The 20,331-nt window shown below is 24.6% G+C and overlaps 1 protein-coding gene across 1 annotated transcript in view; it reads left to right on the plus strand.

Moving 5' to 3' along the window:
- LOC129615379 (L-dopachrome tautomerase yellow-f2) overlaps positions 1-20,331 on the plus strand; it is a 29,701-nt gene that overhangs the window by 3,686 nt on the left and 5,684 nt on the right. The gene's annotated exons all lie outside the window — the stretch shown is intronic.

Below are 20,331 nucleotides of genomic sequence, written 5' to 3' on the forward strand. Positions count from 1 at the left end.
GTTGGATTCCGTAAATCCATATTGGTTTTAGCACCTGTTTATAAATTAAGATTTTATTGTGGATAGACAGTTCGGAATTACTGCCCAACAGCCAATTTAGTTTTCTTGATTTTATATTTAGTTGCTCCTTTTTCATTTTTATGTGCTCTTTCCATCTTAACTTCGCATCCAGAGTCATACCCAGATATTTTGCAGAATTCGAATATGGTATTGTTTTAGAATCTATTGTGATCGGGAGTGTTGAAATGTTTTTGTTTGTGAAGTTCACATGTGCGGATTTAGACTCATTCAGTTTTATGCGCCATTTCTTTGCCCAGCGTACAACGTCATCCACTGCAGCTTGTGCCTTTTCAGTTGATGAATTAACATTGTCAGCTACTGCTAGCAGTGCGGTATCGTACACGAAATTCTCTGTTCGTCAAGTATGAGTTTAGTATTTCATAATACTGAAATGGGAGGTCACGATGTATTTTGAACTTCAGGCCTTCCAGCCAGACCTTATCGAAGGCTTGCGACACGTCAAGAAAGACTCCAGTACAAACTTGTTTTGCTTCGAGAGCTGATTCAATTTCATTGGTTACCCGATGTACTTGCTGAATAGTCATATGACCATCCCGGAATCCAAATTTATGTGAAGGTATTAGATTTCGATGTTGAATAGTGGGAGCTAATCTTCTGTACAACAGTTTTTCAAAGATTTTTGACATAATTGGCAGCAGCGATATAGATCTGTACGACGAGACGTCAATAGGAGATTTGCCCGTTTTTAATATTACTATGATTTCTACAATTTTCCATATTCTAGGAACGTACATTAACTTAAAGCAGGAGTTTATAATTTCTTTGAATCTCAATAACGCGATTTGGGGTAGGTTCTTCATGATTTCACGAGTGATGAGATCGAAGCCCGGGGATTTTTTGTTACTGATGTTATTAATTTCAGATTTGAGCTCGGCTAATGTTGTTAACGGAACTTTTACCACGTCGTTTTTATAAATATAACTGGTATCCTTTTCAGTTTTCGCCCACTGGCCGTTTGGTCTTTTAATTGGCGGGTCCTGGATTTTTGGACGCCGGATTTTTTGGTTGCCTTCCATAGTGAGTAATCTGTTTTTTTATCGTTGCCAGTTCGCTTAGATACTTTCTGATGGACTCGTTTTTAAATTCAGTAACCATCTTTCTTAATTTGTTGTTTCATTGATTAACTTTTGTTTTGTCACCTGGATATCTAGTGATTTGCCACTTTTTCCTAGCCTTTCTTTTTTCTTTAATTAACTGTACAATTTCAGAAGGATAACTCTTTTGCACGTTCTTTGACTTAATTGCAGGGGTACTTTCGAGTGCAGCTTGCTGTATATCCGCCGAAAGTTGCTCGACCTGTTTGTCCAGTTGTGCGCATGTGAGAATTGCGTGCCCAGGCAGTGAGAAAAATATTAGTTTTTCCTTGAATACAGTCGGCTTTTTTATTTATCAATCGGGGAGCAGTTTCCTTTTCAATAAAGTTGTCACTAATACTCAGTGTTACTGGAGTGTGATCAGAATTTAAGTCGAAATGTGATTTAATTTCCAAGAAGTTGCTATTGATTCCTTTAGCGACAAAAAAGTCCAAAAGGTCAGGTTTTTGTTTCGATCAGATGGCCAATATGTTGGGGAGCCTGTTGATAGGAAATCACAATTTATTTCTCTTGCAGCGTTAAAAAGGGCTCTGCCCCTAGGAGTTACCAGTCTCGAACCCCAGAAATTGTGCTTAGCGTTGAGGTCGCCACCAATTATGAAATTGTTATTAAGGTGACTAAATATATCTACAAACTGTTCCTTCTGAATGGAAAAGCCAGGTCGACAGTAAATAGCAGATACCTTGAATATTCTATTTTTATTTTTAGTTTGGATACAGATTGTTGTGAGTTGGATACTTGATGTTTCGATTTTGTAATCTTCATACGACAATAGATTTTCCTTGACAAAGATTGCTGTACCTCCATGTGCAACGTCGTTTGGAAGGGAAGTAAAGTAGAAGTTAAAATTACGAATATAACATATGACTGGTTAGTAAGATGTGCCTCGGGTATTAAGCAAATGTCAATATTATAGTAGTTAAGAAATATTTCTAGTTCTTTTAGACGGGATAATAGTCCGTTTGCATTCCAGTTATACGTAAGGGACGAATAGGAGTCATTATTTATGCTTATTCTTAAGTTGGAGATGTCTTGGCTTGCTTATTTCATAGATAATTTTTTCATAGGACTTTTTCTGCCCGTCCAGCCTTCTAATAATATAATTCAACAGCACCTTGATCGAGTCTTCTTCATTTTTCCTATGATTCTTAACAATATACGAATATGTATTTTCAATATCTTTGCTATGACTTGGGATACTTTTTATGACGTCCTTAGTATTTTTAACCTTGTCTTCTGAAGAACTTTTTGCCTTTTTTTCTTGATGCGAAAGAAAGTTTTTTTCAGATAACAGCTTGAGTCTCTTTTTCTGTTGATCTTTTGCGAACGGGCAACCCCTATAGCTTGCGGGATGCTCGCCCCGACAGTTAAAATTTAATGAAATTATTATATTCATTTATGTTCATTTTCTTTATGAGTATTTGCATTAACAACGGGTTACACAATTCGGTAGATATCTTTAAGCTTTTTAATGTGAGTAAGCATTCCCTTTCATGTAACGACTATATTGCATTGCTATTTTCTGTTGTTAATGCTGATTGCGGTAGTAGCTTATTTATTAGCAATGTTATTAGAAGCCTGAAGTTGACATTTAATGTAGTTCCTATCAAACTTTGATTACCCAATATTGGGTAATTTTATTGCTGAATTTTATATTGTTACATTCACCTTTTCGTCGCTTCACAGCTATTCAACTCTTGCGTTTCCCCAATTAATTGGAACACAACTGCTTGGTTCTCTTCTTCTAACATGTTGAAAACATTCATATTATATACTTCTTCAAACCGGTTGCATGTAATTGTCCTTATCTCGTCATAATTTTTCTTAACTAGTTGCCATAGTTCTCTTATGTTATCGTACTTCACTTGACAGCATACAAAAACTTTAGTTTCTTGAAACCTTTGTGTTACTTTATTCTTTTAATTATATTTTGTAATGAATCAATTTGAATTTCTTAATTAATTTTCTCAGATTTCCTGTGGTAATTACGGCCAATCAATTAAATTGTTTAAAAATATGTTATGGTATTCTTGGTATTTGCCTCTACTTTTATTATAATAGTCTGCTGTAAAATAAATGATCCAACTTGCTGCCATAAGTTTTCAAAAAATCATATTTTTTCCATAATATATGGTTTTACCAAATTCTCTGGTAATTTTTCTTCGAACTTTTTCCAATTTTCATTTACCTTAAGGTAATCTGCTGTTTTCCGACTCCGATAAGGAACAAGTTTTGAAATTTCAGACAATACGTGGCATTTCTTCACCTGTTCTATGCTTCTTATCTGCCAATGATCCCATACTTAATGTTTGTTAAAATATTTACTGTGTTAATATTAAAACTAAATCTTGTTCGTTTTGCTTAAAATCTGATGCATGTCCGAATTTCTATGTTGAATCTGAAAAAAAAATAGCTATATTATTGTATTATATTAAATACAAAAATTTATTAAAGTTATTATTTTAAAAATACATTTGGGATTAATCAGCAATAATTTCGACATTTTGAATTATTCTAATATTATTATTATTAGGTTATTTCTTGCAAATGAGTAAACTAATTTTCAATTTTTCTGAAATTACTAATATATTGTGCCAATTAGCGTATACTAACGTAAACATCTGTAATATAAATGTACCTAAATAATAATTCAACCACCATATCATAATAACATTCTAATTTCCTGACTAAAACTACAAATGAAAGCTTATTATGTTTTATTAACTAAAGCACATATAATAAATTACATACATATATAAAAACAAAATTATATACATATATAATTTTAAATAGGCTTCAGATTATTTTCGCTATGCACATTGGTTTTTTTTTATATATTAAAATTAATAATGAAAATGAAAATATGAAATATATTAACATATTATTAGAACTTCTAACGCACACAATCGAGCTGTTAATAGGTTATATTATATACAATTATTTTCACATTGGAAAATTTTTCTTTGATTATTTTAATTCCAATGACTGACTATTTTGCCAATAAATTTCTTTTTTGATACCGCATTAAATATATTTTTAATTTGCCACTATTAAATAATCAAATATTATAATGTTGTCTCCCATTATTTATTCTGATACTATAGATTTGAATTATTTTATAAAAAAAAATTTAACGCTTTTATTGAATACATTCTACAAATTATCACTTCAAGCATTTTCCAGTTTTTATAATGTAAATATAATTTTTAGAGAGAAAATAATTATCGTATAACATATAAAAAATATTAAATTAAATTATAACAAAATTGGTGGTCATGTTTAATGGTTCCATAATGTACAATAAATTTATGAAATTTTATATAATTTAATAAAATATAATTGTCGCATAAGTGCCTTTCTTTTGTATGCTTTTTTACAATATACATAGGTGCTTATTAATAATAGTAGAGCACGTTATTAAAATAATATAAGAAAATATGCATGAAATTGCATCAAATTTTCATATGATAATGAAAAATCGAATGCTTTAAGGAATTTCAAATTAAAATATGTATATGATTTTTTTAAAATGAAATTTTGAATTAATATCTATTATGAATTCTTTAAATCATGTCTAGGGAGGGATTATCATACAATTTATGTTCATAAAAAAGATCACATCGGATTGTATTTGATTCAATTGACTCTAAATTTGTAGCGAAAATTGCCATGATCTGACTATAAAAATGCGATTATACCGTATTTACATAAACAGTTTATGAGAGAGAACTGTCATTTTATGTAACACAAGTAAAACTTCGAAGTCAAAGAAATTATAACACTGTCTTTACAGAACTTTCTTGAATGCTTTATACTACAGTCTTACCATCATTATAAAAATGTTTTACCACAATAGTAAGGCAATCATATTTTCATAAAAATTGAATACTATTTTATTAATTTTAATTAATTATAATATGTATATGAACATAAATATATTTTCAGAGCACATAATTAAATATGAAAAGGAAAACATTTTTTTTGTCTCATTAAATAGCATTATTTTTTACATTTTCTATACATAAACAAAATCTTTAAATTATTTTGAATATTTAATAGCTTATATTTTTAAATATTCTATACTCTTCGATACCCAAATACACACACACACTCTACAGATAGCTTTTAATGAAATGCGTTCGTTTTTTGTCCTTGAACAGTAAAACTTCTTTTTTAACATTATTTATATTGAACAGTAATTGTAATATTTAATATACAGAAATAACTGGTTGGTATGTTAAATTCGTGTAGGTTATGTGACACAGTATCGCATTAATGCAAAAAGCGATATATAAAAATGCTTTTAGCATTCAAATTATAAATAATGTGCAGGCATTTCCAATATTACGAGTACAAGTGCAATTTTTTATAACCGGTAAAAAAATAACACATTTTTTTTTAATTTTGCGGTGTAAATTGGCATAAACGATTTAAAAAAAGAAACACATGTTCAAAATTTTGTCGTTTAAACACCATATGTACGGCTTTTTTTCTTATTATGTATATACTAATTAAAATGCATAATATGTACGTCAAATATATTTTAAATCGATTTACTCTTTTATCATTTTTAATTATTGCTTACAACACACAGTATACAATGAGTGCCTTTCAAATATTTCATTGAAAATCTCTTCTGTTTTAAGTATTTAAGAATTTTCAAAAAAAAATTATTATAACGCAATAATAGCCGCTCCTTAAACTGCAACATTTGACAATTCGACAGTTAATTCTTTGCAAATCGCTTTTATTACAAACCATGACCTTATAAGCTGTTCACCATTATAAATGATTCTGATCAAAAGTACATACATAAAAATTAATAATTTATTCATTGTTTAATAATATCTTTAAGTAATTCATAATTTTCTCTGTAATATTACATCTAATTATAATTGTTATAATTATTATTACATTACTTGATAAAATTGAACGTGAATAATGATTTAACAAATTCACAAGGCAAAATAAAAGAGATAAACACTTCCTAAAACAAAACTTGAAAATTATTTAACATATTTGCAATTTAAATTATTAAAAAATGCGAATTATAAACATACACACAAAATAATTCGGATGACAAATCCCATTAAATTTAACTGCATTTACTAATCATAATAATTAATAAAATATACACATGCGTGCATGTAAATTTAATTATCAATTTGCGTGCCTAACATTTTTATAAGAAATCCGGTAAAAAAAATGTAGTTTCTTATATGAATAAGCAAGCAAAAGCTACCGGCAAAAAAAAATTGTGTTAAATAATAATCATACATATAATTTTTATATATATACGAAAATAGCAAGATAATGATAACATGCACAATATAATTGATTTTACAACGCCTCTTCTATAATTGGTAATCGTTTTACTGGTGATTTTTTAATTTTAGAATTCATTCATTACACCAACTATTTTGTAAATTAATATTTTTATTAAATATTTTTCGAAGGCTTTCCATTACTTTTATATTATATATACAAGAATTACATTTTTATTACCGATTATCAGAATATTAAAAGTTGTAATGGTTGTACAGCCACAATGCCATTTTTCGGTAACTTGTCTATTATAATTTAAAAACTAAACCATAAATTCAATTCATTTCAATTAGTGTCATTCCCTATTGCATTTTATTATTTTTATTATTCAACCATTCGTAGCCAAAAATTCAACACACACAACATTCATAATTTTTGTTGAAATTTTACACATATAATTAAATAATTTGTAACTACACAACCGTATACAATGTAGAAAACAAGAAAAAAAAGAAGCAAACATTTTTTTTTTTTTCAGAATTTTGTTTTAAAATTGAAAAAAAAAAATAATGGTTAAGAACAGGTTCTTTGGCTCAATAAATTTGTTAAATATTTTGTTAACAAATTTAAATACATATTTATTAAATGTATACAATGTTACACACAATTGTATACAAATGTACCTGCATGCATATAGTTATTATGTATGTAAAAATTAAAAAACATCAACAGTGTTATAAACAAGTCAAACCAAAACACAAAACATAAAATAACTGTTTTTTTTTCCAAAACTGAATAACATTTTTTTTTCTACAATAATTTTTCTTTTTTTTTTATTTTAACAGTATATTTTATTTTTTTCACTTTTCACGGTTATGTAATTTTTAGTTTTTGGCTACCCAATCTGGAAAAAACAATCATGTAAATTTATATGAGGGTCAATGATTCGATAAAATAATAAATATTTATTTTTTTTTTATTTTTATTTTTATAATTTATTATTTTTTTTTGTTTTATGCATGAGAATTAAATATGTACATTAATATTATGTTTATAAGTATAGTATGAATACATGAAGAGATGGTTCATCGTAATGTTATTCTAAATCTGTATTTTGGGAGTTTGTTTAAATCTATAATGACTGACTATGTGAATACTAAATTCATATAAAATGTAAAATTCTAAGATATTTAATAACAACAAAAATATCTCGATAATAAACCAAGCTGTTTTGTATAGAAATCGTATTGTACAAGAGTAAAAACTAACCTATAAATGTAAATTCTGAAAATCTACCATCTTCTACTACCATATGCCAAAATACTCTCAATTAATCTTTATATATAAATAAGCTAACGTAGTCTGCAATATTAAATATTTACCGCATTTAAATTTAGATTGTAATATTATGTATAACCTTATGAGAAAATTATAGCACTACACAATTCACCTTTTGAAACCGAAAAGCTGAATAGTATTATTGAAATTTTGCAGTAAGCCATGCTCTTATATAAATGTACCCATTTTATTATCAAATCATTATTAAATTATAACCAAATTTTATGATAAGAATGTTGTATTAAGTATCTGGGGATAATTATTAATGCACATATATTTAAGTTAATTATAAATTTCCCTTCATGCCACTGAATTCATTTTATGTAAATATGTATCACATTATATAAGCACATTACACTTTAAACAAAATAATAATATAAAAAATCTAAAAAAAAAAAACTGTAATACTTTTTTTTCTTATTCAATGTTAAAGTTATAGTTGAGTGAAGTTTTGATCGATTAATAAAAATTTTATTTTATTTTTCAATTATAATTTATTTGTATGTGAAGTGTGTATGTTGATTCAAAAATAAAATCAATGAACAAAAACCATAACAGAAAATACACAAAATTAAAAAAAAAAAAACTGTTATATTTATTAAAATACACAGTTAAAATATAGAAAATGAACTTAAAAAAAAAGTGAAAGTAATTTTAATTTAATTATTATTGCTAATAAAAACAAAATGTTAAAAAATAAAAATAACAGCAATTTAATTTTAATAATGAGAATAAAATAATTAATAATTTTGTTATAATTTTCTTTTTAATTCAATAAAAATCGAATTTAATTGTTATTTTTAAAGATAATCTCTTTTTTATAAAACTGTTAATTCCTAATTTGTTCAATTGAAAGCTATAGGTAATCGATAAAATTTCAATTTAGTAACTTACTGTTTACATATACGACAAAATGTACGACAATTTAATCTAAGTCTAATGAAACTCGTTTACGTACATATGTGTTTGACATCAGACTTTTGACGGCAAATAATAGAAGGTATTCTATTCCCATCAGATTTACTGTCAGATTTTTGAAAAACAAAAAAGCAACAATTAATTTTATTGTAGTAGTTTGGATCAGCGGTCAGCTGACTTCTGTTATTGTTATAATTTTGGTAGCAAAATTATTTAAATTTTGACATAAATTCTGAGCGCCACGTCCACCAAATAATTTCAGTTTCATATGTAAACAGTCATAAGGCGACTTTATCGTAAATTTAATGTGAGATTGTGTAGTACATCTAAACAGTATCTAACTTTTTAATTCCTTATTTATGCAATTATTTCAGCTGTAAGCCTACAAATATGTTCATATTATATTGGAACAAAATATACAATAATGACAAAATAACCATCATAATTATGTCAAATACAAAATCTAAATAAAAGTTTTTCATGTTTCAATTTATATCAGAATTTCATTATTTATTCAAATTTAATGCCAATATATCAAAATGTATCTTCGATATTTTTGGACATATGTATATAATCGTACCAAATTTTACAATCATAATTACATAAATGTCAATAAACTCATATAATCCAATTATAATATTAATAAAGACGAATTTCTGAAAATTTAAGCAAATCAAATGCAATCAATTAATAATAAATTGTATTCATTGTATATTAAAAATATTATTTCAACAAAGAACCACTATGTAATTAATAATGATTACCAAAATTATATCTTTTTTACTAATAATATTGTGGTTGAAAACGATAATTATATCTAAATAAAAAAATTGATAGTTTTTCACTTTATTACAAATTCAAATTTACTGTATAAATGTAGTACATACAGCAAATTTGAATCCCAATAAACTTCTAATTTATTTTTTTCTATAAATTAAATGTAAACTTTGTTGAATTTACATAAAATTATCAAAATATATATTTGTAGCTTAGACAGTCCTTCTTTTAAATGTCTGGAATTTTAGTTTTAATATATCATTCTCTAATAATTAATTTTTCAAGTATATTATGTAATTTTGTAACTTTTTGATTGATACATCCCCGAGGTATTGCTGATATCTTTAAGCATGTTGCTTACAACTTTAATTTATCATTAACAACTTTTATATATGTCATATGAAATCAATTCAATTAGCATAAATATGCTAATATAAGGAATATACTTGATTATAGTATTCCAGTCATATTATTTTTAGATTTTAGGTCGAAAACATTTTGATATCAAAATAATTTAATTAAATGAGTAAAACTATAAATTATTACAACAAACATTTATTATGTCGGAAAAGTTATGATTAATATTTATTACATCTAGGTCAGAATGTTGTGAGTTAATCAGATTTCCCATTTGAATTAAATAAAAAATTATGTAGTGTGTAATTTGTGTAACCGAACTTACAGCAAGTAGTGTAGAGTGACCAGAAAGTTTTGTAGAGAACATTTCGCCAATAATATTTCACACTTGTGCAGCATAAAGTTCGCTTAGAATTCGGTAATTCACTAGTACGAGTCCTGTTTCATGAGAAAATTTTTTTAATTTTACCCTCAGGACTGTTTCTTTCCCATGTCATCTATCTGTTCTGCAGTTCGCATCAATTAAAATTCGCAGTTCGAGTCAATTAAAATTTTTTAATCACCTCTATATGCAATTAATAGCAGTTTTTTTTCAAATGCCACATTTAATTTTAATATTTTTTTATGGCCTTCAAATTAATTTTATTGTGATAAAATTATACATTTCCCTTATTCTCTTCATTATCCATTTCGTCTACTCAATTTTATATTAAAGTATAACAATGACTATGCTATATTCGATCATAACTGCAATTATAAATCTATAGTTAAGCCCATTAAAAACACTATTCAACAAAAATACTTCACCTATTCCTAATTACCGGCAATCCAAAACTTTCAAGACTAAACTTTTTTTTTTAAATGAACTCATAAAGTACCTACTTTGTAATTAACTAACTGGGATTTAAAGTTTTTGCATACATATACACACAAATTTAAATCTTTATACATGAATATAATAAAGAACATTGATCCCCTTTTGAATTTGCGAACTGAAAAAAAATTAATAGGATATTAAAGTTTATTGAGAATTTTTCCACTTAATTAAGTTTTCGATCCTATTCTATTTTCAAGTCTAAATTTTTTCTGAAAAATAAAAATTGATTAAAAAAATTTTTAGAGAATCCAAAATCTAAAGTTCATTTTTAAAAAAAAAAAAAGAAAACGAAAATAAGTGAACCTGTCCTTGCTAAAATTTTTATCACCTATAAAATAAAAAAAAAACAAAAGCAGCAAATAATAAAATTAAACAAAAATTTACTTGATTGGAATAAAAATCATTTCATTATCAATATTGTCAACCTTGAAAAGGTCAAAAAAAAATTTACTTTTATTTTTTGCCCAAACTTATCTTAAGTTCGTCGTATACACAACATTACTGGAAATCAACTCACAGAAAATCCATTTCATTCCTTAATTGGAATTTTATTTCATTCCACCTTTTTTATGCTTATCACCCAAAAAAAGAAAATCACTCATCTGTATCAAATCACATTTAATAATTACTATAAATTTGTTGATAAAAAACGACTAAAATAAATATATATGTAGTTTATATTACTAAGAATGTTTGTATATTATACGAAAAATCATGATTTTAATTAACAAAATGACAAAAAGACGACCTACCAAATAAAAAGTAGAATTAAGAAAAACCCCATTGATCGTCATCAAAATCCGATTTTATTCAAAAAAAAAAAAAAGAGAAAAACTACAAGGAAAAATTGAAAGCAATTAGAAATGAAAATATTTCATTAAAATCGAGAGATATGCGATGCTAAACGCTTAAATTAATTATTATAGAATTTAATAACTTTCAGAAATTCTCGTGTAATCCGGTTTTAAATCCTATGGAATTTTAATTGGTTTGTGTTGTAAAGGAGTATTGAGTGAAGCATCTATTTCAGAAATTAAAACTTTGTTTGTAGGTACTATGCCAAAGCGGTTGATTTAAAATTACAAAAGTGTTAACATTAAATGACTTAAACTTTAAAAGTTTTAGTTAAATGCTCTTGAATTACTTAATAACATTTCATGTTTAACAACTTAACTAGAGTTAATAATCAATGTTAACTTTTTATCCTTCCTTCCATTTAATATTATTTTAATTGAAATAATTTCCTATACAAAATTACAATAACATCAAGTATGCAATATTAAAATACATATATATGTTTTCAATGTGTAACATTATTATTGGTTGAATATTGTGATTTTCAACCAACATCCAACACATTCAATATTTTATATTACAAAATCGGGCTCGAATTATCTAGTTCAAAACTATAATTAAAAGCAGGTTTTTTTCTTTAATTTTATATATGTAAAGACAAATAGGTGTAACACTTTTTAAAATAGTATTAAATGCATATTAAATGCTTGTTTCTTATATACAGATTTAATCAAACTCAGTTTGAATTATAATTAGAGTATTAAACTTTTAATTACAAGAAAATAAAAGAATTTACACTAACATTTTAGCCCATACTTGTTAATTCCTTGTTGGGAAAAATAAATTTCAACTCATTTGAATAAACTGAGATTAGTTAACCAATAATAATTACAAACTTAACTGAATCAAATCAATTTTGGTTTGTTTTTTTTTTCCTTATTTTACATAATTACTTACAGCAAATCAATTAAATCTATCGTGAAAAATCAATTTAATAAATAATTTTGCTGATTAATTCAATTTGAGTAATTATCAAATTAATTTTTATTAATAGTATGAAATTGATTATTATTCAATACCTACCTACTTGAACAACTACTGAATTTATGTAGAAAATACATATTTCACAATTTATTTTACAACCTAATTCTATTTCACAATATAGTACACAAATTCAAACATTTATCAAATATGTATCTGCTTACCTATAACTAGATCTCCAATTTTAAAAATGCTCTCTGCGAACTAAAATTAGTTTCCATAATAATGAAATTTTCTATTTTCAACTGGGTAAGGCTCTATTTTAGTTGGGTAAGTCATTCTGTATCATTTATTCTTCATTCCTACAATAAAAAATTTCAAAAAATTTAAGAATTCAATAAAAAATTTTAATGAAATTTCTATTGTGACATTGAGGTATTCAATGTTATAATGCCATACCTATGCAGTTGACTGCAACAACAATTTTCCTCACCTACATATATATTATTCATGCGTTAACATTTCTAATTTCTATAGATTTTCTATAGATTCTTCATTTCTTGTGATTAGTGTCGTTAATCAATTGAAAACTAATTTTTTCTCCTTTCAAGATTAGATTCTTATTTATTGATTCGTTTTATTGTATTCATTTGGTAGATTTACATCCGAACAAAATTACATTAAAGATTTCCGACTAAATTTTATATTTTTTGCACGATCCAGTTTTTTATAAAAGCAATTACATATTAGGTTTTGTAATGTACAATGGAAATGAAAAATAAATCTAAATTAGCAAAACGCGAAGAGTTCTTAAATTTTTTTCTCCATTTCCATAAATTAAAATCCAATTCCATTGTTCATATTCAAAGAAAATTTATATTTTAACACCTTAATAAGAGTACGTATTCAAACATTTTTAAATTGAAAATATTAAAATTTATGAATTTCAATTGTATTTTAATGGCGTCATTCATTAATTTAAATTGATTTTTTTTTTTGTAAAGCTTCACCATTCAATTCAATTTAAACGTTTTTTATGTCCATAGGTACTTCAGTTTTATGGCAATTTATGTGTAAAATAATTTTGCTATTATCTCACTTAATTTTAGATTTCACCATTGATTTATTATTGAATTCAATATTTTTCTAGTTAGGTATGTAAAATTTTTAAAAGTAATAAGAAAAATTAATTTTTATTCAAATCAAAAAAATTAATTAACGATGAGCTTTATGAAAGGTTCAACAGACGCCAAGAAAATGAATACTTGTTGAGTCATGAAAAATTTTCTTTAACCGTTTTTTGCATTCCATTTACGTATTCAAACAAGTCAAGAATAGGCAAAGCTGAGCGCAACGCCACAACTGCACTACTTCGAACAAATGAGTAGATGGTTGGTGTAGTTGTTTTTTTTTTCGGTTGGATATAGTGTTTTTAATCTACTACACCAGATGAATTTTGTGTTTTCAAAGTTAGTATTTAATATTAATATGTATTTATAAAATCTTTTTTATTTAATTGACATTTACTTATATAAGAAAGTAGCAAAAGGCCGTTCTATTCACAAGTTACATGATTAGTTTGAACACCTAAATAAAACGCAAATATTGAAGTCAAAACAAAATATTTACATTCAAAATGAAAAAATATAATACCGATTTCAATTTTTTTTTTAATTAAGAAGTAGAAAATAAAATATTGAAAATTGATTAAATTTTTGACAATGGTTTTGGACCCTTTTTGACAATATTGAAAAACAAATAGCAAAAAATTTTTACGATAATTTAACACCAGGTGTAAACAGGTCCTATTTATGGTGATCTTGATCAGCATACATACCCTAAAACCTTTTCTTATTACCTTCTATAATTGTATAAAGTTTAAAAAATTTGTTATAGACACGAATTATTTGTGTTTTATGATTTCTGTTTATGATAACATAATCTCCCACTTCCATATTTCTTATTCCTATATCTATAGAATTTTAATCAAAATTTTTAAATATTTATTATATATCGTATTATTATTAAAAATTTCCTGTGCAGACAAAAATAGCTAAAGAAAAAAACTAGAGCAAAAACAAATCCCCTACATACAAACTCATGAAGACAATATAGCAATTATACAATCACAATGAACTTAAATTTTCCATTATGAATTACAATATTCAAAAAAAAAATATTAGAAAAAAGAAAAAACTTTCTATCTATTGTTGAATTAAAAAAAAAATTTTTTGCAATTCATTTAACAGATTGATGGTATAGAATAATTTCACCGTATACACTTCCTATTCACGATTAGCTCCCTAAATTTTAAATTAAAATTCTGAAAAGAAAAAAAAAATTTTTTTGAGAACAAAAGAATAATATAAGTTTTCGAATTATTATAAATATTTATAATTACCAATAATAATCTTTTAAAATAATAGAAAGTAATTATTAAAAGAATAAAACCTACAATTATTATAACAAAAAAAAAATTAATTTGTTTATTTTATAGGAAAAATTTTAAACAAAAGGACACAGTCGATTGTTTATTTAAATGTCCAAAATCCAATCTAAAAAATTTTTTATTGTTAAAGTTAATAATTATTATTTAAATTTTGATAATAACAAATAATTAATAATTTTGACATCACGATATTAATTTGTTATAAATACAACAAAAAATTAAATCAAATTAAAAAAATTAAGTTCATTCTCTACAAATATAAGTTTCTCAGGTAAAAATATTAAGACGTCAATAATGATATCTAAAATATAGGACACACTGATTGTTTTTCCAGCTTTCCTTACGTCTTTGCATCAATGGTTGACTTGACATTACGTTTAAGTAATGCTTTGTTGGCAATAGAAATGAAACATACTATGTCAACTATTGATACAAATGTCGTCATGTAAACACAAGCAATCCCAACGTCGTTTTAGCGACTTTGACAAGGGGAGTTTTTTAAAATTCAGCTACAAAATATGAGATCCAATTTGCTAGTAAAATGACTTTGTTCCTAAAAAAAAATAGCAATTTCTAGCGTTTATTAAATTTTCTTTTAATTTAATTGTAAATTTTTTAGAAGATTTACAATTAAATTACAATAAATAGAAAAGAAAAATTAATATATTTTAGTCATTTTCGACAAATTAACAGTAAAGTACAATAAAATCTTTTTGAATATAGAGAGTTTCCAGATACAATCTATCGATTCTTTTTTCTTATGACGGCAACACTATTTCAAAATTTCACTTTATTTTACTAAAATAATGAATTGTCAAAGCCATATGAATTCTCAAATTTAATTTTTTAATGAAAGTTGGTTACATAATAAATTAATACATAATTGAAATAATTTAAAATAATTGAAAATACTAAATATAAATAAAAGAGAATTTGCAAATTTGTAAACAAATTGACAACTTGAATGCAGTACAGAAAAATTTAAGGACAAAGAAGAATTTGAACGTTGAATAATCTGAAGAACGTTAATTAATTATAATTCTTGTACATACACATACCTATTGTGTACGATATGGAAATGTTTATAATACATTACCGTAGATAGCGAAAATTTTAGTTAAGGAAAAAATTCACAAAAAGTACATTTGAATATCTACAAAAAAGTATTATTTCATAGCCTTTACAATTATCATTAGGTAATTTTTAAAATATAGAAATTTGTTGAAAATTCAATATATTATTTTAAAAATTAAAGAAAAATTAGGAGAAGTTGCGATATTTCACCGTTGTCATTGGAGCGAACTTTTATTCCTTGATTAAAAAATTGCATATTCGTTACATTTAGAATAATATCAAAATTACCAGTTAATTAAAGCCACAAAATCAGAAATTATCTTCAAATTTGTTTCATAAATTAATGGACTTCAAGAATTTGTTTTGGAACCCTCATTTTTCTTGCTTAAAAATTGGAACCAGCTACAATATTTCTATTAGGTATACAACAATTATTGTAATGATTATATAGAATGCCAATCATTCCCTACATTATCTTTATTAATATTTTATTATTGATTTATTTATAAAAAATCAACAATGTAAAAAAAAAGGATTTTTTTTTAATTCAAAATTCATTTGAAAATATGTAAGACAATTTGCCTTTCAATACCTTACAATTTACAATTGTATGTATACGATATACACTCTTCAATCTTGTAACATTTAATAGATCTTCAGATGGAAAAATATCTGTGCTCTATCATGTGTACATATATATTCAAGTATCTATATAGTTTTAAACAAAATCCTTTATATGTATGTATTTAAAAACTAAAATTTTGTAAATTCTTTGAATCCCTCATTTATAATCAAATAAATTATTCAGATTTTAATCTAAAAAACTGATTTCTTTACAAGAATAATTCAATGGTTTGGGGGGAGGAGGGAGGAAAAGAACCAAAATTTTTATAAATGTAAATTTTAAAAAAAAACAAAAACAGATTTTATACTACTCAAAATATTTGAATATTCTTGTTTTCTTCAAGAAATTATAAATTTATTTAAAATTTTATTTTTATGTTAAAATTTTTTTTTTTGAAAAGAAAAAATTAGAAAACATTTAAAAGACATTGACTTCATCAATCGTTCTTAAAATATTCATTATAATTTTAGATTATCAACAATAACAACAATTCCAATTTAACTTACATATTTTTGGAAAATTTGAACCTTATTTTAATTTCATGATGGGTGAATGATGTCTTATATTTAAATTGGATCGGATTAACAAAAAAAAAAAAAAAAAGAAGAAAGAAGAAATTCATTTGAATATTTTATTATTAATATTAATTGCATAACCTTGGACTTTTAACATAAAATGTTTTTAATAAATTTATAAATTAGATTTTAATTAAATTATATATAGACCTCTATATGTAATAATTCTCTATATGTATATATATAATAATAGAATAAAATGAAAATTACTCACTGGAAGGTAGATATTTCGAAGAATTGCAGAGGAGGTTCTACATATAACTCTTCAGAGATCTCTTAAATCGTATCCATACTTCTTCATTCTGTACAAATTTGTTACAAATTTTTTAATATGTTCTTTTCAAAAATTACCAATATTGAAAAGAACTCAATTTATTGTATAAAGGCACATAACCTTGAGGAACATATGTTTAAAAATTTAATTAATAAATTGATTTTGTTTTTAGCAAAAGTAAATTAATAATCAAATTTAATTTAAAAAAATTTAGATTTCAATTTCTTTATAAGGAAAATAATTAATTAAAAAATTACAAGATTTTACTCTTTGGGATACTCTAACGTAGGGAGTTAGGCGCCATTAAGAAAACATTAATCTTTTCAAATAAATTAGTTTATAATCTTAAAAAAAGCATTTAATAACGAATGCTATATCTTTTAATGGATCTAAGACTCTAAACTACAATAACTCATAAATTTATACATTTAAGATACAATATTATTAAACGAAATTTAAATTCTTTTCATGCATCATTTGCTTTTCGTGCAATGTGATATTCTTGAGTAAGAATAACACTAAAAATATTTCTCATAATAATTTTCACTTTTTATTGTAAATTTTTATCTCAATGAAAAAGTAAAGAAAAATTGTAAAAAAACAACCAAATCAATAAATCAAAAAGTTTTTTAAGTCACCTTCCTTTAAGTGGAAAAAAAATTTATACCCTTATTTCTTTCTATATCGCGTTTAATTCAAAAATATTTCCATTTAACCTAAAAACTCTCATTTTTAGAAAAAAGAAAAATTTGTAAAACATTTTAAAAATATTTTAATCATTTTTATAGAAAATTTTAATAAATAATTTATAAAAATATTAATAACATAAATTTTATCAAAAATTCTTCTTCTCCTCCACTTCCTCCTCCACTTGATTATATTCGAAAAATTTTAAAATTGTGGTTATAAAAACAAAATGTACGTGAAAAAATTTTTAACTTGTTTCTTTTTCATATGTAATATTCAAATTTTTTAAACAGTGTCTAAATGAATAAAGGTTATTATGAAGAGTATAACAAAATATATGAAAATACAATAAAGGATTAAATAAATTATATAACAATTCAGTAATGTACACATGCATATAAAAATATTATCCTAATTTAAATTTTATATTCATAATACATTGCAGGAAACCGGAAACTTTAGCAATATATGAAGTAGTAGTCTTTTAATTTACATGAATTTTTATATTCAATATTAATTACAATAAATGATGATTGGAATACCTGATGAATTCAACTACAATTGCAGGGGAATAAATCAAGAAATTTATTGAAATTCCTTTAAATCAAATCGATATCCAATATGGATAAATTCGCAGAGGCAATTATATACTACAATTAAAATAATAAGAACAATAATATCATGAATAATCATAGGCGTGGTAAAAATGAGAACAAATATATGTAGTCTACTAGAGCTAATTTTCCAGCTAATTGTAACAACTCTACCAGGAAAAATTTTCTAACTACTTACTCAAATCTAATTACTATAAATATGTGATCATAATTATATGTTCACATTAATTGTGAAACAGTTGTATACTTACAAGTAAAAATACTATATAATGTTTTAATATTGTGAACCAAATATTGTTTAAATTTCCGTGCTCTATAATATTATTCTAATATCTATAATGAATAATTTTAATGGATAATAAATTTAATGGATCACGTCGTGTACAATACAATTTTTATACCTATATATAATTATAGTATACCTTACATTTTCAAGAGTTTTGAGAAACTTTTAAAATTATTATTTTTATTAAGAAATTTAAGATAATAGAAGAACGAAAAGGCTATAAGAAGTAAGAACAGAAAGTTAAAAAGTGAAAACATGTCTAAAATCAGAAGAAAAACGAAAACAAGAAATAATTCTGGGGGAAACTTATTTTACTAATAAAAGTGTCCGAATTTCAAAAGGAACCGAAACAAAATGAAGTTGAAATGTGGTACGTTTAGGTAACTATGCATAGAACATAGTCATAAAGGATAACAATAACAAATTTCTATTAATACAGTTTTATATTAATGGGACTTTGAATTTGGCCCAAATAATATACAGTCGAATACGGTCCAAAAATATTTTGATATCAAATATGTTTTCATTTTATAAAGATTAATTAAAATTTTTACCATTGTTACCTTTTCCATAATATAAAAAGAAAATTAAAATTAATAATTAATGCATTTTAAGGGCATGCAAAAACGTACTGTCAGGAATATATTTGCAGGCTGTTTCCGAACATATTGTACTATCACCAATTTTCCGAATTATCGGTACTTTAGTACTTTTCAGAATTTATAAAATTTTATAAAATTTTTCGGAGAAATAAATTTTTATATCAAATTCATACTATGACAATATTTTATAAATGTCATTTCGGAGATTTGAATTATTTAACACTCTCTTTAATTAATATGAAATTAAAGCACGGAACATAAAAAATTTATAATAAATAATAAAAAAGAAAAAATAATATTTTTATTTTTTCTAATGCCAGAGTTTATTATAAATTTAAATATCCCTATAACGAAAAAAAAAAAATAACAAAACAGGAACAACAAAGAAAAAAATATAAAATAAAACAAGAATGCTTTCAAATTAAAGTTGACCTCAAGGGGTTAAAAATCATTTATCAAAAACAGATAAATTTTTATATATAGAAGGGATTAAAAGATGATATTTTCTCCTATTCTGATTCTCTCCTCATTCACCATCACCATCACTTTCTTGTTATTATTTTTATCATCATTATTATTATGTTTTTTTAATACATATTGCTTTGTTGTTGTATTATTGTATTTCATTTATTGTTTATATGTTTTTGTTTCATGTTTTTTAG

The sequence above is a fragment of the Condylostylus longicornis genome, unplaced genomic scaffold (assembly GCF_029603195.1).
Source record: "Condylostylus longicornis isolate FDR11 unplaced genomic scaffold, ASM2960319v2 ptg000005l, whole genome shotgun sequence".
Taxonomy (NCBI): Eukaryota; Metazoa; Arthropoda; class Insecta; order Diptera; family Dolichopodidae; genus Condylostylus; species Condylostylus longicornis.